Source organism: Metschnikowia bicuspidata, assembly GCF_001664035.1.
Source record: "Metschnikowia bicuspidata var. bicuspidata NRRL YB-4993 chromosome Unknown METBIscaffold_9, whole genome shotgun sequence".
Lineage (NCBI taxonomy): Eukaryota > Fungi > Ascomycota > Pichiomycetes > Serinales > Metschnikowiaceae > Metschnikowia > Metschnikowia bicuspidata.
In genome coordinates this window covers 56,686-57,402 of record NW_017387739.1, presented here as the reverse complement: position 1 = coordinate 57,402, position 717 = coordinate 56,686, and the positions used below count along the sequence as shown (strand labels likewise).

At 42.7% G+C, this 717-nt stretch overlaps 1 protein-coding gene across 1 annotated transcript in view; it reads right to left on the bottom strand.

Annotated features, from left to right (window-relative positions):
* Positions 1-717, bottom strand: part of METBIDRAFT_13878 (uncharacterized protein) — a gene marked incomplete at both ends in the record, with an annotated part of 3,097 nt that overhangs the window by 1,668 nt on the left and 712 nt on the right. The gene's annotated exons all lie outside the window — the stretch shown is intronic.

The following is a 717-nucleotide window of genomic DNA, read 5'->3' as shown; positions in this document are numbered from 1 at the left end:
CAATTACAATCTACTCATGGCAGAATGGCAGCGAGATATCGAGGTGGACTTCGAAAACCTTGAAAAGCCGTTCAAAAGCAAGATCCTCGAGCGCCCCATACATTGCCAAAGCAGTGTCCTTAGAACCGAGAAAACGCTCCCGGTCTTCATTTCACTCGTGAGCCAGAATCCAATGGAGAGCACTGAGATAATTGATTTGGATATGGAGAAAATAGTGCAGGCGATAATCGGAGACTAAGAATTGGAACAGCAAGGCATGTTTTCTGCTCGCTTGTTTTTGTATCGGCAAAAAACTAGCGACCATGGCCGTCTCCTATGGAAGAAAGACATCGTACGACAGAAACATTTTTAAAATTAGTTTCGGACCTGAGAAAACTGAGATATATTTCTGGATGCGTTTGAGAAATCTTTCCCAAACACGATGCTGCATCGACTATACAACGAGACAATAGGCTAGCACCATTCTATGGATATCGAGTTTACATCATTCGCTCGCTATTGAGTTCAAGTTTTTCGATGTTTCTCATCAAGCAACGAGGAAGTTCCTACCCCGAATATGTCCATTTCCAGAGCTCTCAATATGGCGCCATCAGTAATACCATCTACATGCGACCATCGCATGTGGTCTTCCAACACCTTGAAGGGACTCCTTTCGATATATGGTTTTTACAATTGAATTCATGGGTCGCTATGCTCGGGTGTTTTTTTTTTTTTTTT